Source organism: Rhinopithecus roxellana, chromosome 5 (assembly GCF_007565055.1).
Source record: "Rhinopithecus roxellana isolate Shanxi Qingling chromosome 5, ASM756505v1, whole genome shotgun sequence".
NCBI lineage: Eukaryota > Metazoa > Chordata > Mammalia > Primates > Cercopithecidae > Rhinopithecus > Rhinopithecus roxellana.
The window spans coordinates 44,984,618-45,005,486 of NC_044553.1; positions in this window are offsets into that span (position 1 = coordinate 44,984,618).

Here is a 20,869-nt window from a genome sequence, read left to right on the forward strand (position 1 = left end):
GCCAGGAAGATGCCATGAAAGAGGGAGTCAGAACCATGTCTTGAACCAGAGGTAGGATATGGATGGATGATGGAGAGATGGGTAGACACAGCATTTACAAAGGAAGGAAGCAGGGAAATTCAGGACATCTGGGAAATGGAGAAATTGGTAATATCTGGCCAGAGGTACCTATAGAATAATGCAGACTTGAATTAGAATGCAGAAGAATTTAAAAAGTATATGGGTCACAGATTGAAGTTTAGGGGGATTTTGAAATGTATGCGATGATGGCAGACACGGAGATGGATATTAGTATGCAAGACACTTATCAGGCAGAGCTCCTGAAAGAAGCACCTGTGAAAGGGAAGAAAAAGAAGCAGAATTGGGCAAGGGAGAAGCTGGTGTGCCTCACTGGGCTGTGATGAGGTCTCAACAAAGGACTCAGGCGACTTCACACGGAGGTCTGGAGCTTGGGAAGCCCTTCAGCTCTGTTTCCCTGTCAGGGGTGTAGTGGGCTGAACATAGGCCCCAAAAAGGTATGTCCTAGTCCCAACCCTCAGTACCTGTGGATGTCACCTTACCTGGTGTTTGCAAATGTAATTAAATGAAGGAGGTTAAGATCATTATCCTGTACTTAAGAATGAGTTCTAAATCCAATAAATGGTGTCCTCATAAGAGAAAGGAGAGATTGGACACTCAGACACGCAGGGCAGAAGCCCAGGAAAGACAGGAGCAGAGATGGGAGCGATGTATGTAATACATGCCAAAGAACGCGAAGAATTGCCTGCAGCCGCCAAATGCTTGGAGAAAATCATAGAACTGACCTCCCCTCAGAGCCTCAGGAAGGAGCCAACCAGGTTCCTGCTGACACCTTGATTTCAGCTTTCTAGTCACCACAACTTCAAGGGAACACATTTCTGTTTTATTTATGTGAGACAGAGTCTTGCTCTGCCCAGGCTGGAGTGCAGCAGCGTGATCTCGGCTCACGGCAAGCCATGCCTCCCAGATTCACACCATTCTCCTGCCTCAGCCTCCTGCGTAGCTGGTGTGTCCGGAATTCGTGCGTTCGTGGTCTCACTGACTTCAAGAATGAAGCCGCGGATCCAGGTGAGTGTTACAGTTCTTAAAGATGGTGTGTCCAGAGTTTATTCCTTCTGATATTCACACATCTTCAGAGTTTCCTCCTCCTGGTGTGTTTGTGGTCTCACTGGCTTCAGGAGTGAAGCTGCAGACTTTCAGGTGAGTGTTACAGCTCCTAAAGGCAGCCTGAGGGTACATCTGGAGTTATTCATTCTTCCCGGTGGGTTCCTGATCTCCCTGGCTTCAGGAGTGAAGCTGCAGACCTTTGCAATGACTGTTACAGTTCATGAAGGTAGTGTGAACCCAAGGAGTCAGCAACAATAAGATTTATTGCAAAGAGCAAAAGAACACACCTCCACAGCATGGAAGAGGGCCCAAGTGGGTTGCCATTGCTGGGGCTGGCAGCCTGCTTTTATTGCCTTATCTGACCCCACCCACATCCTGTTGATTGGTCCATTTCACAGAGAGCTGATTGGTCCGTTTTGACTGGGTGCTGAAGGGTGCATTTACAAACCTTGAGCTAGACACAGAGCACTGATTGGTGCATTTACAATCCTTCAGCTAGACATAAAAGTTCTCCAAGTCCCCACCCAGCTGGCTTCGCTCAGTGGAACTCATGCAGGGCCTGTGGGCAGAGGTGCCCACCAGTTCCACACCACTAGCCCACACTCCTCAGCCCTTGGGTGGCCGATGGGACCAGGTGCCGGCACAGCAGGGGGCTGCGCCTGTCCGGGAGATTCGGGCAGCGTGGGACCTGATGGTAGGCGGGAGGGGGGCTCGGGCATGACGGGCTGCAGGTCCCCAGCCCTGCCCCACGGGAAGGTGGCAGAGGCCCGGAGGCCCTGCGAGAATTTGAGCGGTCACAGGCGGGCCTGCAGTGCTGGGAAACCCAGCGCACCCTCTGCAGCCTGGGTGCTAAGCCCCTCACTGCCTGGGGCCAGCGGCATCAGCCGGCTGCTCAGAGTGCGGGACCCACCGGTCCTGCGCTCACCTGGAACTCACACTGGCCTCCTGGCCCTTGAGCAGTGCCCGCAGCCCCAGTTTCTGCCTGCGTCCCTCCCTCCACACCTTCTGGCAAGCAGAGGGAGTCGGCTCTGGCCTTGGCCAGCCCAGAGAGGGGCTCCCACAGTGCAGCTGTGGGCTGAAGTGCTCCTCAAGCATGAGCAGAACGGACGCCTAGGCCGAGAAAGTGCCGAGAGCAAGCGAAGGCTCCCAGGACATTGTCACCTATCACTGGGACTACAGGTGCCTGCCACAATGCCCAGCTAATTTTTTTTTTTTTTTTGTATTTTTAGTGGAGAGAGCGTTTCCCCGTGTTAGCCAGGATGGTCTTGATCTCCTGACCTTGTGATCCACCTGCCTCGGTCTCCCAAAGTGCTGGGATTACAGTCGTGAGCCACCACACCCAGCCTGTTGTTTTAAATCAACCAGTTTGTGGTAATTTGTTGTGGTAGCCCAACGAAATGAATACAGGAAGCCAGGCCTTTCTACCATGCATGATCTGTCACTGGCTGTGGACTACCCAGTGACAGCCGGCAGGATGGGTGTCCTCTGGTGAGCCAGCTTTCTTCAGCCAAAGCAATCCTCAAAGAGGACTGACAGCTGAGGGCCATTCTCTGGCAGCACTCCCAGCAGCTGGGGTATTAGATTCTTTAGTCCTGAAGGGGATCTGGGTGGCACGTAAGAGCAGCCACTTTCCTTACCCTCAGTTTTCCCATCTACATAGTGGGAATAACAATAAGACCTATCTCATAAGGTTTATTAGGAGATTAAATTAGATGATCATACTAATAGTGAACATTTACTGAGCACTCACTGTATACATGCCAGACACATCAAATATGTGAGTTCATATTCATCTGTTGCCCAACACATTGTAAGCCCCCGGCAAACAGTGCTTATTATTAGTGGATGTGTCCAAGGTCACCCAGCTGCCACAACCAGGACAGAACCTAGATTTCCTGACTCTTGGGCAAATGCTTCTTCTGTAATAGGTCCCCTCTCTGCATGTACCTAATTATGTCTTCTTTTCATGATGGCCATAGTAATTTTATGCAATGAAACAAAATTTGTGCTGCACAAAAGAAATGCTATTTTGCCTCATCATCTGAATGGAAGAGCTGTGAGTTGTCTGAAATTCATTCACACTCTCTCAGGCAGACCCTGTGTGACCAAAGACATTAATTTGCAGGACAGGCTGGGGCAGGAGGGGCTGGGCTCAGCTCCCTGCAGCCTACAGCTAATTGGCCTCTGCGGCCCCACGTTCCAGTCCCAGCATCTGCTGACTTGGCATTCCTAAGAAGAGGGGAGAGGCCAGATACTATCATTTTAAAGAGGACAAAGTGAAGGACAGAGAGATTAGCCGATCTGCCCCCTTAATTATGCGGTGAGCTCGTGATGGAGCCAAGAATTGAATCCAGATTTCTCAAGTCCCAGATGGGTTTTTTCATCAGGAGGTCCTGCCACATTCCTTCTCTTGGAACCGCCCCCTCTCTGGATCCCAGAAACACATACCTGGGTTGAGTTCATGAGTGTGTGTGTCTCTCTTCCCTTCATGTTATCTTAATTCTTTAAAAGAAGGGAAAAAAATGTGCTTACCCTTAGAAAATGATCACTTAATTGAGATTAGTAGGGATGATGCACAAATTTCTTAAATGCTTTTTTTTTTTTTTTTGAGACAGGATCTTCTGCTCTGTGGTCCAGACTGGAGTGCAATGGTGTGATCGTAGCTCACTGCATCCTGAAAGTCCTGGGCTCAAGCAATCTTTCTGCCTCAGCTTTTTTTTTTTTTTTTTTTTTTTTTTTTGGTAGAGACAGGTTCTTGCTCTGTTGTGCAGGCTGGTGTTGAACTCCCGGGCTCAAGTTATCTTTCTACCACAGCCTCCCAAAGTGCTGGGATGATGGTCCTGGGCCACTGCATCTGGCCTAACTGCTTTTAACCACCTTTATTTTTCAAGAATTTTGGCTTGACACATCCAGAGCCCAGATAGAAGAGGTCTTCAGATTTGACCCACGCCATTTCTTGCCAGAATAATTTATATATGGAGGCACTGTGCAAGTTATTAGTGTTAAAAGAACTTTCCTCTTCTAGTCAAAAATCTGAAATAAGATTAATATTGGCACAATCGGGGACTAAGAAGGGACACTGGCTATCCAGGTGTTTCCATAGGCCACGCGCCACTGCGGGCTTTCACCACTAGAGGGCGGGATCTGAATCGTGCACTCTACGTTTCTTCCAAGAGTAGTCGTTCCAAACAAGGTAATTTACCAAAGAATTACTTACACTCAACTTCAGATACATATCCCAGTTATGTCTCCCCTCCCAACTAAATTCTAGATGTAAAAAATATGGACAATATAAGAAACAAAGCAATTTGCAAACTTTTATCTAACTGACCACATTGTTTCTATTTTTGTTACTCTTTTTGGGAAACCGCCAAAGTAAATACCCTCCTGTGAGTTGGCTTGGGGGTTAGCCGGCTGGGGCTCCTCTGCCCAGCCCCTTTATCTCAGCCTGGATCTTCTTTGGAAACAGAAATCATTTTGTCTTCTATCTTCTGGTGTTGATGTTTAGTCATTCTTTCCTTCAAAGAGCTGAGAAATCCTTTAAAAGCAAGACACAGCTTGTTGGTTAGTTCATTTGGTCATTCATTCATTCCATGGATGTTCACCAACATGAACATGCCATGTGACAGACTGTAAAGCTAATTCCTTGACCTCTTAAAATGAACAGTGTAGGGGGGAACCCTAATAGTTAAAAATGGGGAAATGTAATGGAAGGGTGCTATGGAAACATGAATTCTACTTGCTCCTGCTCACCTCCACAAAGGTAACTGATCTTCCATACTCAATAGAGACCACACAGCGCTAGAATTACTATGGCACATCACCAGGTAATGCTGCATTACCTCCAATGTTGCGTTTAAAAGTGTATTCCCTTTAGGCTAGACTTGAAGTACAAATAAATCTATTAGCAGGAGAGCAACAAAAGTGCTGTGAAGAGAAGAGTCCTGGGCTATCAGGCTAGGAATCAAGATATATTGGGTGGTGGGGATGGGGGTGGGAGAGGAGGTGACAGGTTGAGGGGGTGGGGCAGAATTCTTGCTTTTCTGTTAACAAATTGAGTGCTTGGCGAAGTCACTTGACTTCTTGAGATTCGAATTGTCCAGTATCTAAAATGAAGGAGTAGAACCTGGTCAATGTGTTCCAAAATGTGTCTCTTAAAACAGAAATCTTGAGAAAAATGGAATTTGGAGATCAGATGGGTTTGGAAAATGCAGCATAGTATGTGCCCCCTTTCACTCACTCTCCCATGGTAATTCTGCATCACCTTAGCTTTTTAAAGGTTTGAGAGGTCCTAGAGTAAAAAGCCTGCTTAACTTTATTTAACCCAGTATTTCCCAAATGTATTTGCCTGGAGATTCAGTTTTATGTGATAGCTATTAATGTAGAAATGCTGGACTAAATATTCATTGAAAAGCTGATAAACATTTATTCAATGACTACTCTGTGCTAGGAAGCCATGTCTGGCTGTATTACATGAGTCTGTGAATTTTATGATTTAATCAAGTAAACAACATAGGTGGAGATTTTCCTGTAGGTTACATCTTCTAATTAATCTGTTCACAGTTTCCAGAAGATACTGTGTAGTATCATTAGTGGTTTTTCACATCTGTAGCAAACTTTTTCTTCACTTTATATTGGAGTTCAAAACAGATTTAATTCTTTTAAATGAACATGGCAAACAGCAGAGGATAAATAGTGTTGACCCCTTGCTGGTCTTAACTCCCCATCTGATCATAGCTTGGACCAACCTTCAGATGCACTGGGCTCTTTTGAATATTCATGGAAATTTCATTTTTTCATGTCCCCCTTTTTTGGGGGGGGTTTTAGGTACTTTAACAATTTGGGTAAAATTCAGTTAGTTTTAGAAAGGAGAAACTTTTAGTACATGTCTTCTTTTGTGCAGCTGATGAAAAAAATCCCCATCTGGTTAGCTAAAAAATAGAATCATGTTGTCTTTTGCCACTTTCACACAAAGGAAAAGGACATCATACAATCTATCTTTAGAATGTTCTCCCAGGTGTCTTACTCTGCAGAAACTTTAGGAAGTGAGTTTTGACAGAGGGCCTGGTTTCCTTTATTTTAAAGTCATTTTGCTTTAGGTTTTCAAAAGAAGACAGGGTGCATGAGAGGGAGGGAGGGGAAAGAATGCACACGGGCTATGGTGAAAAATCCCATTGCCGGTTCTAACTTTGCCTTACATAACATTAGGAGAAAAGAATAGGCAGGAAGTTGGAATCTGCAAGTAAGACATTCTAAAATCTGGATTCTGTATTCTTTTTTATTCTCTTAAATTGACTCAATGCTGCTGGTTGTAATGTCTAAGTGATAGCTGCTGATAAATATTATCTTTGTGAACACACAGGGCATCATCAGATGTCAGGTCTGCAGACTCATTTTTTATGCAAGCCCAGCAGATTTTTGTGGCTATGGGCCAGGAATTTTAATGAAAGAAAACATCAAAGATGCAAAAGAAATGAGAATATTAGTCAAGGAAGATACACAGCGATGCTCTCTGATAACCCCTGGTATTGACATTAGAACTCTGTGGGAGCAACTTAAATAAACATCTGGACACCGAGTTTAGACATTTTCAGTGACAAACCCCAGACAGATCTTTTCGACTTGCAATAATAAATATTTCAGAGGCTATATGAATCAACTGAAAATCCTGTTTTCAATTATTCTAGTTTTATAAATAGAGCATAATTATTCAAGTATAGAATTTCTTTTGAAGATTAGGTGAATTTTATATTTCCTTTGTCCATATTATACTTCAGTTTTATTATTCATATCAAATTTATGTCTGTGTGTTCAAAAATAATATAGTTAGCTTGCCAGATACTATTAAATCAGAATCCAGCTGAGCTTGATTTTTTGTTACTTTATTTTCAGGAAAGACCCTTTTACAGCCCTCCAGTACCGCAGTTCCGTGAACTTGTTCAGCTTGGCAGCCCAGCTAAGGACACCCGTGGTAGTAAAAAAAAAAAAAAAGCAGGAAGATTGGCTCCCTGGCTCTTCTTACCAAACTCTGGTTGTTTGGAGCAGTTTGACCATCATTTAGCCAGCAAGGCACCGGAAGGATGGTGTGCTGGTAATGCTTCAAGAGAGCCAAACTTTATTAAAAACCTGGCGGAAGTAAATATAGCTAGGCAGTCAGTGACCAAAACTCCTCGGATGGGCCTGTTGATTGCTATTGTAAATTTAAAAATATGAATACAGGCTTTTCTCTAGAAATTGAAAATAAGAAAGGAAAGCAAACTGTGATGAATTGCGTATATTACTTCCAGAGAGCCTAAACGATCACATGTTAAAAGTTAGCATCTGCGGCAGGTAGTCCTTAATATTTATGATCCGCTCTGGCATTGAGAATGGGACGTGAGAGGGACATACTGGTTAGAGGCTGGCTTGATAACTCTTGGAGGCTTGTTACCTGGTGCTTGCCAGGGTATGCTTTGTGAAATAGTTATGTACACTCATGCTCTTCCTCCCAGTCCCTGAACAGAGTGACACTCGTGGACTGGGACTGCCTCATTCTTGGGTCTGACACAGATGCCCTTTTAAAATGCTTTGAATAAAGAAGCCCTAGTTCTGTTTCTGACAGTTTCAGGGGAAGGAAGCTTTCGGCAAGCCACAATGTTTTTATTTGTCCAGATCAAATCTATAATTCGATAATAGTAGCTAGTGTTCATTGAGCCCCTACTAATTGCAAAACACTTATTAGGACCCACATTAAGGAAATACATGTATAAAATATAAAAAGTCTAATAGAACTAGAAGGCTTATAATGAAAAACAGAAATCCTCTTCTTAGTCTCATTCTATCCCTAAAGCAACTACTTTAGTTGTTTCTCAGTTATTTATCTCCAGATTTATAAATAATATGCTTATAGTGCTATTGTTTCATTTCTAAGATAGACATTATCTACTGGCTGAAGAGTGTGGTTTCGCTCTTATACTTCATCCACTCACATTCCCGTACACTTCTGCTCCCTTCATCCTTTCTATTTTAAATTAAATATCCAGTGTTTATATTATAAATACTATAAATAATATTTCTATTAATATTCTCAAAGTGTAGTGAGTGTCCTTCTTTACATGACTTGAGTTTGCTTTGGAATCTATAGTCACTTTGTTTAATTTTCTATGTGTCTAAAAATGAAGTCTGAAACTTTCCAACAGAAGCATAGAGCTCCTTTCTGTATTGTCAAATGAGTCAAACAAACTATTATTCCATTCTCTTTGACTTGGAGGCATCCCTGCTGGAGTTCTCTGTCCTGCACTCTAGCCCGATGGGTCTAGTGATCTACCACACTCTGTCATTCTGAGACTTCGCTTCACTCTCACTCAGGGAATTCTCTTTACCTCATTCCTGTATATGATCTGCTTTCTGGATCTCATGTCTTTGTCTTTCTCATTTTGCTCTCAAATGTTGACAAAACACATCTTTCAGCAAATATGAAAGTTGCAAAAAGGCAGCATAGGAGACAAATTTTTCCATACCTTGTATGTTTGATGATTTGTTTTGTAGTTTGGCGGGGTATAGAATTCTAACTAGGAAATCATCCCCCACTTAGGATCTGGAATGTATAAATGACTCTACTGTCTTTTTGCTTCTAGTTACGGAGGAATTCAATGGCATTCTGATTCCAAATCCTTTATATGTGACTTCCCCCGTCCCTTTCTCACTCTGCCTCTCTCTTCGGCTCTCAACATTTAGGTCTTTTTTTTTTTTTTATTCTATAGGATATTAAAATTCCATGATAAACTCACTCAATCACTTTGGTGTGAGCACCCTCTACCCGTTCTTTTTTGTGGAGATGTAGGGAGAGCTGGTGATTGTTGGGCTCATTGAATCTAGGAAAGCCTGTCTTAATTTCTGAAAAATTTTTCTTATATTAGTTAGTTGATAATTTACTCCTTGCTAGTTTCTGTCTTCTTATGTGGGAACTTCTGTTAGTCAGATATTGGATCTCCTGGATAATTACTATAATATTTTAATTCATTATAGTTTTAAAAAATTCTCTTTGAATTATCTCTGTTTCTTTCAAGTGCTTCCCACCTGCCCCGCCCCATGCACCCCATTTGCTTTTGGTTTCTATCATGTTAGAGGCTCTCTTCTAATCTCTTCTATCCTTGCTGTCAGGTGAATTACTGAAAGGTCGTGGGGAGGTTCTGCAGGTGGGCCTGGAGTAAGAGGGCACCCAGCCTTTCTTTAGGAGATCCTCAGGTGTCAGCATCTGTCCCTCTATCAGGTTCTTTGGAAAGTCCCCTGCCTTTAGGGTGTGTCCCTGGCTGCCAGCATTTGAGGGATGGTGCTAGGATTCTCCCATTCAGCCTGCAGTCTTTCATTCTATCCCCCTAATTTTTGATAAATTGCCCCATCCTTTCTTCACCATGTACCCTGTGTATGCTTAAGTGTCTACTGAGTGTCCTCGAGTTCACCCCTCTCTGGCCTCTCTCACCAGCTGCAGGGGTTGGACAAAGGGATGTGGGGGTCTCTCCACACTTTATGCAATTCATGAGCAAATTCTGTGGATTTTTGGCCTGCCTCTCAGTGTGACTTGCAGAGAATCTCACTGCCTCCCTCTCTGAAGCTTTCTAGGGTTCAGTGGTGTAAATTGGCCTGCTTTGCATTGGTTTCTCCCCTCTGCAGTTTCATATTAGCTTTCTTTACACTAGTGAATGGGTAGATGAGTTGGTATTTTTAATACTATTTTTATCAATCTGTGCTCATTTCAGCAGGGCTGCAAGGTAGAATGAATTTAAATGCATGTTTCAATCTGCATTGTCTAAGTGGAAGTCTTAAGCCATCAACACAACAACCTTATAACGTGAATATTATCCCCATTTTGCAGATGGTGAACCAAGCATAGTGTAGGCCAAACAGCTAGGAATTGAGAGTGTTGGATCCTAAGGCCAGATCTGTCTGACCTTGAGCCTTGGAGGACTGAACTTAGTCATCTCCAAAGCAGTGGTTCTCAACTGTATTTGACATTAGAGCCACCCAGGGAGCTATAAGACATGCTAATACCTAGGCCACACTGAAACCGATTCAATCAGAATATCTAAGGATGAACTCCAGGCACTGATAGTTTTTACAGCTCCCCTGGGAGATTCTAATGTGCATCCTAGATTGAGAACTGATGCTCTGAATGTTCTTCCAGCTCTAGGATTCTATCACTTTCCTTTTAGAGCAGAGGATTAGTGTGCAGTGTGACAGTCTGAATCTGTCTGGGAGGCTCCTCAGGCCATTTCCTCAATTGCTCTCCATCCTTTCCTCCTCCCTTGAGCCCTTTTTTACTGGCTCTTTAGGGTGTGTGGCTCTATTCAGATAGGGATGTCAGATGTAGTAAATAAAAATATGGGACACCTAGTTAAATTTGAATTTCACAATGAGAACACATGGACACAGGGAGGGGAGCATCACACTCCAGGGCCTGTCTGGGGTTTGGGGGCAAGGGGAAGGGAGAGCATTAGGACAAATACCTAATGCATGTGGGGCTTAAAACCTAGATGACAGGTTGATGGGTGCAGCAAACCACCATGGCACATGTATACCTATGTAACAAACCTGCATGTTCTGCACATGTATCTCAGAACTTAAAAAAAAAAAACAAAAACAAATTCGAATTTCAGATAACAATGAAAACTTTTTAAAGTATTACATGTAATATTTGTGACATACTGTATTTTACTGAAGAATTATTTGTTGATTCTTTGAAATGCAAATTGAACAGAGTGTTCTTTATTTCATCTGGCCACCCTATATTCAGAGCCCCAGTGTGCAGAGTAGTGGAGGTTGGTAGGCGCTTTCCTCTGGAAGTAGCCCACCTTTGGGCCCTCTGTGCTCCCCAGGCTCCCCTGCACATGACCGCCCCTCCCAGAGGAGAATCCAGTGCCTGGGCAAAAATGATGCTCCCATTTTTCTTCCTTTCCCTCTTATAAGTAGTATAAGTATTCTCAATGTCAGTTTAAATACTACCTTTTCCAATATATCTTCCCCACGTTTTCTGGTAAAGCACTTCATTTGGTAATCATTAACAGTTGCAGTTATGGAGTTTCATGCCCCCTGTTGTGAGATGGCACCTGCCCGCCTCCACCATGCGACTGAAAGCATCTCCAGGGAAGAGATCTTGTTGTTCACCTTCCTGTGCCCTCACCACTTGTGTCTCCAGGTTTCCAGGGTATAGTAGTAGCACATGGGGGCCCTTAGGAACGTGGTTGAGAAGTTACATCTTCATTGTCCCAGGGGTTGACTTCTCCCCTCACCCCTTCCTTTGGCAAATTTCTTTTTCCTGTCAAGCTAGACACTAGAGCATACACCTGAAGGAGGCACTCACTCTCAGGGAAGTGCACATTCAGGGTCTGTACTTGCATGGCCCTAAGACTGAGGGCCACCTTAAATTTTACACCCTTTGCCTGGCTTGCCTCACCCTGGGCTGGCCCTGCCTCTTTGGGAAGCCAGCACCCACCCCTTGGCCCAAAATAAAACAGGCCTTGGATCACTCAAGTAGCAAGGTGTGTTTCACAAGCTCCATGTGCTTGGTTTTTGTCCCCCTTGCCCATCCGCCACATGTGGATGCTGAGATCTGTTCCTTTGGTCCGTAGGCCACCATTGCATTGCCAGCACATGAGAGTCGGTGTGTGTGAAATGCACACTCTAGGTACACAGAATTGCCTGCAGACAAATATTTATTGACAGTTAAGAAAATGTAGTAACAATGAGCATCAGTTCCTGTCCTCAATGTATATAAGAGTCTTAATTATATGCCTTTTATATTCTATGCCTCTCTGTTAACAAAAACATATTCCCTCCAAAAAGAAAAAAATCACAGAGCTTTCTATTCTGCAATACCTTGAACAGAAATAGGGTCATTGATGCCCTTAACAGACTGTGTTGCTGTAGACAGCCCTTAACCTTACAGACCTTGGTTTCTTCATTTGTACAATGATGGGGGATCAGATGAAACAATCTCTGGGACCCCTCTGTATTTTAAAACTTCCATAATTTTTCTAGCCTAGTATTTTATTGTCTACTAAACTGGTACTTAAGTCTTATGAAGCAACAAAAATATTTCAATTTTGGTTATCTTTCTTGGTTCATCACTTAATCTAGTTCCATATCCTGGCATACTGCTTTGTCTAAAACCCATATTTTAATTTTTTTAAAATCAATTTATCCCTTATAACTCTTTTTCATGTCCCATAAAAATGATGGATAAGGGAAGGTAGATAAAGCTGCAGATCAAACTGAAATTCTGATAATCTAATAAATGCTTTGAGCACCAATCTTGCAGTTTACGATCTCTTGCCAATTGATTTATGGCCCCGTAGTAAATTTTCTCTCTCACTTATCAAATATTTATTAGAACATCTTGTTCTTAACAGACAAAGTACTGTATAAAACATCTGTCAAAACAAAAGCCAATTCAATTAAATATCTTTTACTTCCAAATCTACTTCTCTGGTTCTCTCCAGCATCCAGATTGCAAAACAACAAGTTGTGTTATGCACAATCTTTGAGCAAGTTTTCAGAAGCAAAAAATGTATACCATTAAAACTAAAGTTAATCTGAAAGGAGTGAAAAATCTCCATTTACTTCCCAGTGGAGGGCTGGCCCACCCAGTGATTCCTGATCTTGTCATCGGTGATGGCTCATTTTCCCCTCACAGACCCTATAATTTGCAAGATTTTTTTGAGAAACAAACTTCATTTGCTTGGTAGTCACTCATTTATTATTAATCCAAAGATGTATTCACCACTAGCTCCCCTTGTTAGTCAATGATAATCGACGTCCAGTCACAGAGTTGATATAATTCCAGCTAAAACAAAGGAAAATAAATGTAGGTACAATTTCTTTTGGCATCTTGAAATACTAAAATAATCTAAGGGTCTCTCCATTACTGTCTTTGAAGAAACAACGAAGCAAGTGTAAACTGAGACATTTTTCACTCCGATTCTCTTTTTCTACTGTCAACTCCCACCAGAAAAAAAGAAAACGGCATTTAATTTTCCAAGAGCGGTAGCGGTAAGAGAGAACTTTGGGCTTTTTGTAGCAGAGATTCGCGTCTGTACTTCCTCGAACATTTTGTTTGTGTATGAGGGAGAAATGCTCAAATTTGTGTCCTCCACCCCTCTTTTTGACCTACCAACCTCTGAGCTACATTCTGAAGGTCAGTTTATGGAAGATTTGAATGTGTGGCTTAGTGAGCCTGACTCGTAAGCTTTCCACAGTTTAAATTTCTCCAGAATTCAAGGTTCCAAAATTGTTGTTGCTAAATGCTCCCCAAATGTAGCATGGATCAATGACATATTGAAAGCATATGTATGTTCACCTCCATATTGATGTCATTTCCTATAACATCGGGAATTATATGTGAGGTGCAGGGCGGCGGGGTGCAAGTGAGGAGATCTGACAAGCAGAAGCAAATGCAAAATGTATTCCAAGAGATGGCTCCATAGGATTTTCAGTGCTAAAGTTGAGAACTGAAACACACACTCGTCTTAAAGAACAGAAAAAGCATTCTGTGGATGGACATTAGTAACACCAGAGCCATTCTCTCTTCCATGTATGAACATTTCTTTTCCATAGGAAATTTTGGAAATAGTCTTAGCTGGAAAGTCATATCAATTGCCACAGTCGTAGCTACTTTCCCCCTGGACTTAACCTTTCAATCGTGATATTGCCATTGCCCCAGGGAGTAGGGATAGAATAGATAACTTCAGTCAACAGATTTTCAAACTTGTTCCCTTCTGCCCCTGTTACACAAGTCCCCTTCCTGACCACTGAAGGGAAAAGAAGGAAAAAATGCAGGTTAGAATAATATAGAAGTGGAGTTTTACAAATGGTGGATTTTTGTCATTTCTGGCCTGGGTGGTCTGAGTTCCTCTGTGGACAGCGTGTATTTTAATTTCCATCTTTAAAACTCAGCTACTGAAGGTCAAAAGTAGTTTTTTAAACACTGCAAATTGTCCTTGGGCATTTAGCATTTTAAATGTTAGCCCTGAGTTTCTCTAACACCGAAAAAGACTCCACTGCAAGCAGATGGACTTGCAAGTCCCTCCATTTGACTCCCACGGTCCTGGGGCCCCTCCTAGCAGTGCAACCTCCAGAGCAAGTCTAGAGCAAAACTGGGAGGAAGCAGTTTGTGCAGAAAGGCCGTGAAGTCATTACTTGCCATGCCTGTTTCCCCTGCCTTCTTCCTGGGTGAAGCACAGCGGCACCGAAGCTGCCCAGTCAGAGACCCCTCAGGGCCCTGCCTGCCTGTTCCAGCTGCGGCCCTCACTGATCTGCTTTCCATGGGCCCAAGATGCCTGACCCCGGGAGAGAATATTCTTCCAGATCAGTTAGCCCCCATTTGGTATTTACTAGCTAAATGATATTGGGCAAGTTGCTCAGCTTTCTGTACTTCAATTCCTTACCTGTACAATGGATTTTGTGCAGATCAAATAATATGCCGCATGTAAAGCACTTAGTAGAGTGCTCAGTCCCTATTAAGGGGACAGGAAAAGTTAGTTCTTATTATTAATGTGATTAACAATGTTGGAGGGGAAGTGTCCGTGTGTGATAAGGTCTCAATATTTTCCTTTGTATTTCCACATCCAGATGCGTTAGGCAAGAATGTGGAACCCCCCGGACCTTAATGACATTGTGGGAGGCTGCCTGAGGCTGGAGTGTGTGAAAGGGAAGGAGGCCTTGGCTGCCTTTAGCAGCCACATCTTGAAAGGCCACAAGGTGGCGGTGAAACACACCAGAGAGGGCTCATGCAGGCTCCTGGAGCTCTTTCTTGCTGGGTGCAGAGCCTTGGGGATATAACCCTAGCAAGACAGAGCCTGTTCCTGTCCTCACCAAGCTTCCGGTTTGGCAGGGGAGAGAGTAGCAAACAAATCATTGCCCTCCAATTCTCCAGCAGGGGTTTCCTTGTTTTTTGTTTTTGTTTTGTCTATTTTACTGGCTACATGCACCCAACCCAAAGTTTGGTCCCCTTCTCCCTGCTGTCCCCTGAGCCCTCTCTGTCATAAGTCCCCACTACACTCTTAGGCTCTGGTTCTTGAGCTCACCTACCCGCTTAACCAAGTCTGGTCCCTGTAACTGTGCGCAACCAGCAGAGAGTGAATTTGTTTTGTCCTGTAGATTCTTCATGTTTCTCAGTCTGGAGGTTTCAAGTTAGGGTCTGACTCAGTGGGTTCAGTTCCTAGGGAAGCTCCATCTCCCTAATATTCCTACTGAAAAGTAGTTTCAGGAATTCAGATAACATTGATTGAACTTGCAGTATGTGAGAGGCACTGTGCTAAGCACTCAATATGTATGATCTCACTTAGTTCTCTTAATCAACCTTCGAAATTGGTACTATATTTACCCTAATCTTATAGAAGAGGAAATTGACGCTAAACAACATGCCCAGATGTCAGAGTTTGTCAGCTGCAGAGCTGGGATCTGAATTCTGTTTTATGTTCTTTCTGGTTCCATGCAGCTTCTGTGGGGGCACAAGCACTTCTTTCCTGGCTTGAGGCTTGCCATTTCTGATGTTCACCTTTAGGCCATCCAAAGCTCTGTCTCTTTGATATTCTAGGCCTTTCTCAGCCAGGAAGCAGCCAGCCCTCTGTCCCCAGGACCTGTGTCTTGCCTGCTTCCCCTCAGTCATCCCAGTCTGCTCTCCATGCTGCCCCACTGGCTGGGAGCTCTGGTCTCACCTCTGCCAAACATCTCTACACCCTCCCAGGGGCGGCTCAAATGGCACGGATGGCTTCTCTCTTCCACCTGGCTCTCCAGGACTGCCTCCCTTGCGTCTCCTGTAACACTGCACACTGGCCTGTGCAGGTTTTGTCTTTGTGTCTGAAGGGTCAGCTGTGCAAGCTCTTGTCTAGCTGTCTATTGTCCTGTGACTCCTAGCACTGAGCACCACACACTGAAGGCACAATTTTGCCTCGGGCCCAACGTCTGCCTTCGGCATTCAGTAGATGTGGTGAAGAAGCTGAACTCCAGGTATCCTGTTGATCCAGCTACAGTGGATGATTACTGCTGGTTTGCTTGAGTTTTGCCATGGCCATGTTGACCACTCAGTCAATAAATAAACCCCAGGAAACTGCTGACAACCCATGACATGATGCCTCCTTTGGCATCATCAATTACAAAATGTGCCATATTTGTCGCTTATCCTACCTCTTCCCTTGGGAACCCAGTGATCTGTTGCTTGTCCTTGAACACCGTCTCAAACCTGCTTGCAGAACCGTCATTCACACTCAGGTGTGATAAGTGATAGTTCTCCTTTTGCTCCTCTTGGTGGGGGCGTGCATCCTGTTTTAACTGGAACCAAAGCTGAAGAAGGATCGATGGAAGAATGGCAGACAACCTCAGGCAAGGGACCATGCCTACCTCCAGGAATTACACCTAGGCCACATGAGTTCATCTTTATTTTGACTTTTGATATTCTCTAAGGGATAATTTTCTGCGGAAAGATCTCAGGGTGGGGAGGCTGGGGCCCTGCTGACTGTGAGAGTTCCTTTGCCAGCTGATAAGTGTGTCTGTCAGCTCCCAAAGAAAGGGGTGCCCCATAACCTGACCTTGCTCTTCTCCTCTTACCTTCTGGGCAGCTCCTTCATGGGCTCCTCACCTTCCTCTCACTCTCCAACAATGGGCTTCTTTCAGCCCCGGCCCCTTCCCTTTGCCATTTCCCTCTCCCTGAGCTCATCTATTCTCATGGTTTCATTAGCACCTCTTTGCAGATGACGGGCAAGTCGACCTCTTCAGCCATGACCCTTTCCTGTGCCCCAGACTGCATTTCCAACCGCTGACAGGACATCTCCACTCTCAGGTCTGAAGGCCCCTCAGTGTGCCCAAGGCAGCGTCCTCCATCTTCTCACTGCCTTCAAAATGACTTCCTCAGTGGGCATCTATTCAAGCAGGCCTCCTGCCAGGCTTCCTAGAGTCCCTGGCTAGCAACTTTGGAGTCAGTTATCAACTCTATTGAATGCTGGTCATGCATCAGGCATCAGGCTTGGGCTAAGGGTAGAGAAATGAATAAAAGTCACTGAGAGACCTTAAGGGACTCAGCCTAAAGAAGAGACATGCACGAAGAACTTAAGACAATCTCAAGATTGAGAGAGGTGTGCAGGGTGCTATGCAGGGCAGCATTCCACAAACGCTTCTTGGTGAGGAGGTCTCAGTCTTGGCTGGTCTTGCCTTCCCTTCCTGTTCCCACTGCTGCCATGTTGGTTCAGTCTCCTGTCACTCACAACAAGATTAACAGCAACGGTCTCTTCTCTGTCTCCTTGATGGTAAATTTCTCTTCAATGCCAACTAATTTTCCCAAAGTGCTGCTCTTACCAACTCTCAAGAAAACAATTCACTTTGTGCTCTATCCTTTCTCTGCGGCCTTACTTTATCACAGTGGTTAGCAGGTGAGCTCTAGTGTCAGGCTCACCATACTAGAATCTCAGCCCTGCTACTTAGTTGCTCTGTGATCTTTGACAAGATACTTAACCTCTCTGTGCTCCGCTTTCCCAATCGGTCAAATGGGGATAATAATAATGCCGACTTTACTGAGTTATAAGGACAGAATGAATTAATACAGGCAAAAATTATAAGCCCTGAATAAGTGGTAGCTATTATTATTGTTCTTTTCCATTGCTTTTGAGTAGAAGGGGCTCTTCGTTCCTTTAAGGCTTCCTCGAAAGCCTTGTGTAGTTTTCTCTCTTTTCTCCATGATGTTGCCCTTGTCTAAGACTGGTTTTTCTGGTTATGTTGCTCCTGCCCACTTCTCAGAGCCAGCTCAGTCTCCTTAACTTGAGTGGAATGTTCCCCAGTACCTGAAATAAATAAAACTTTCTTTACAAAAACACATGGTAGGCCAGATTTGGCCCGTGGATTGTAGTTTGATGAGCCCAGCTCCAGATGAGAGCCAGTTTGCTGGACAAATTCACTGCTTAGCAAGCCTCTCCGAATTTTCCTCCCAGGAACAGATGCATTCCTTGTTGTTTGGACTCCAGTCAGCCCCGGCAAATGTTTCAGTGGCCTGGAGAGCTAAGGTGAGCAAGTGCTCCTTGCCTGACAGCTTTGTTCCTGAGATCAGCCAGAGCAAGAGAGGATGGGACCCAGGGGGCTGAAGACATTTAAGCAAAAGAAAACCAGAAGTTCTTCTCATCCCTTTCTTCCTCCCTAACCCACGGTCCATTCCCGCTGCCCTCAGCCCTGGTCCCAGAGGTAAATAAATAGACGTTTTATAACCACTTTGGACAGATTTTTGTTATTAAGAAAGGAAATTAAAAGTCTCTTAAGTGTAGATAATATGGAGCTTGCTAGACAAATTGACAATAGCCAGGAAATTTGAAACGCAGGGCTCCAAGGTCCTCCACCAGAGTGCCTTTCGTTTGTGATCTCTCTGGGCTTGCCTGGCTTCTGGGTGTGACGGTGCAGCCTCAAATGTTCTGTCAGTGGACGCCGTGGTTCTCTGTGAGAAACACATTCTGTGGGCTGTGCTGCTTTGCCCAGTATTGATGAGGCATTTGTGAGGACCCTTCCTCCTCCTCAGGCTCCAATTTCCCCTTTTTCCTCCTTGAAGCTTGGGGGAAGGCAATCAGCTCCCCCAAAAGAGCCCAAACCCCTAAGCTCTGGGGCACCCTCTTTTAATGGAATCCTTTTTTAAGGGAGACAGAAACATTTCTCTCGGGAACTGTCCTGCTTGCGTTCTCCATAACCCCTTTGGTTGTCACCAGGGGAGTAATTATAATTTAAATCGATGGGTACTTGAGAGAAGGCGAATGATTTGCCCTCCCTTAGCACTTGACATTTTGAATATTGGACAATGAGAGGTGACTTTGTTTATTTATTGAGCTATTATGACTTAGTGCTTAGAGGAGTTCCTGCCAAGAACGGAAAGAAACCTCCTTTTTGGATTATGTCTTTAAGCACGAATTGCTTTGTTACTGGTCAATATTTGGGGGCAAAATCCAGTGAAAGCTATGTTCATTTGACATAGCATACATTTCCCTCTATCTCACTGAGTATGCTGAAAATAAATGCTGTCTTTAGTATTTCCGACATCTGGTCTTAATATTTGAAAGTCTGTGTTTCATGTGCTTTTTTGATAGACAACATTTTTTTTTTGTGGAGCATTTTGTTATTAGAGTATGTGAAATGTTGATATTAATCTGAGCTGCCCTGGTCTTCATGGAACACAAGGCCAGTCTGAAACGATCCTTGGGAGCATCTTTGGGAGAGTATTTTTGGGATCAAGCAACATATTTTGACATCCTTCCAAGGGCATTTGACTGTGTTTTGTGGAAACACTGTGTACATTTAACCCGGAGGACCGCTAGGCACGTTCGCTGCTCACATCCAGTCTCTCCAATCAGTGTATCTGGTGCTACTATGGCAGGAACATTGACAGGTTCAAAGAACAGATGTCAGGATTGACCTTCTCCACTCCGTGTTCCTGGACCCAAAGGAACTGAAGGGCTCTGTGAGTAGAGGGCTGAGCTGTGTTTCGAAGGGGAGTTCAACTCTTTCTGGATTTGAATGGACATAAAAGCTGAGGCCTATTCTCAAATAGGCTGGCTCGTGCAGATTTTTTTTTTTTTTTTTTGAGACAGGGTCGCACTCTGTTACCCAAGCTGGTGTGCAGTGACACAGCCTCAACTCACTACAACCTCTGCTTCTTGGGCTCAAACGATCCTCCCACCTCAGCCTCCCGAGTTGCTGGGACTATAGGGGCACACCATCATGCCTGGCTAGTTTTTGTGTTTTTGTATTTTTGCAGTTTCATCATGTTGCCCAGGCTGGTCTCGAACTCCTGGACTCAAGTGATCTGCCTGCCTTGGCCTCTCAAAGTCCTGAGATTATAGGCATGAGCCACTGTGCCTGGCCCCATGCAAGCAGCTCCACAGACTTGGCCAGGTCTGATGGGTATCAGCATTCTGGTCATATGCAGAATGATGTCCACTATCACTGTTAGCTGCTCCAGGAAAAGAACCTACTGATGAAAGTAAAATGTAAAAAGTTCATGAGAATTAGGGTGGTGTGGAAGAATTTGGGATGAGAAGGTATGGTGAAGTTAAGGCAAGGGGATGTGACAGTCAGCAGCATTTTAGACTTGGAAATTCTTAGACCTGGCTAAGGTCACAGAACTAGTTATTATTAACTAGACTAGATCATGGGAGCAGAGCTGGGTGTGCCCACTTACAAATCGGCGGGGACCAGAATAGAGGATCTTATCATCCTTGGTCAGAAATGCTGATTGCATTTATGCATATTTTTTTCTTTTTCATATAAATTAATAAAGTGTCAATGAAATTTTCTAATGCAGATTCCCTAGAAGAGTGAAGAAGAGCTAAGACCAGGACATTGAGAACCTTAGGGACATAGTCAAGTATTGACTCCTGCAGAACAGTCACCTGAAGCCACCTCTTCTCAATCTTCTTTCCATTGCATCTGCTTCATTGCAAGAGAATACCGTGGTCCTGTGTGGTTTCTTTTTTTAAAAAAAATGTACAAGTCTACTTTCAATTAAACTTCATTACTGAGTTCTTGATTCCCAGATGCTCTCTTCTTAAGTTCACTGAAGAAGAAAATTAAATAGAAATGCACACAGTGTAAGAGACATTTGTCATCCAATTGAATATATTAAGGTAGAAACCCTGGATGAAGAAAATCCCAGAGCATTCTTGGTCATAGTTTGGTGGTGCCTCAAAAGACAAAAGATCTTGTAATCTTGTAATTTTGGCAGTCACTTGTAAAGTGACTGCTT